This window comes from Echinops telfairi, unplaced genomic scaffold, assembly GCF_000313985.2.
Source record: "Echinops telfairi isolate 266 unplaced genomic scaffold, ASM31398v2 ScPeMD7_30;HRSCAF=105, whole genome shotgun sequence".
In the NCBI taxonomy this organism is placed as follows: Eukaryota; Metazoa; Chordata; class Mammalia; order Afrosoricida; family Tenrecidae; genus Echinops; species Echinops telfairi.
Genome location: NW_022103927.1, coordinates 877001 through 877436, shown reverse-complemented (window position 1 = coordinate 877436; position 436 = coordinate 877001).

Sequence of the window (436 nt, the reverse complement as noted above, 5' to 3'; positions counted from 1 at the left end):
CCATCCATCTTTATCATCCTCTAGCTACCTGTGCTCTATCTTTGTTGATCATCTATCAGATGTAGATAGGTCGATGTTGGAGCAAGATAGCCAATCGTTGAGTGAAAACTACAAAGAACCTGTGAAACGGGGTGAGGCTCCTACACTGGGGAAGCCACATTGCTTCAAGACACCTGCCACTCCTACTAGCCACATGTTGATCACTCACGGGCACCCTGAGCATGTTACGGCAAGCCATGAGCTTGATTCTCGCCGACTGCTGTGGAGTCGGTGTTGTTGGCTCACGATGACCTCATGCACAATGGAACCAAACAGTGCCTAGTCGTGAGTCTCCCCCACAGTCTGTTGCAAATTAGACCCGTGTGATCCATTGGGTTTTCATTGGCTGATTTTCAGAAGTAGGCTGCCAGGCTAGGAAGCTGGAAGCTCCATGGCC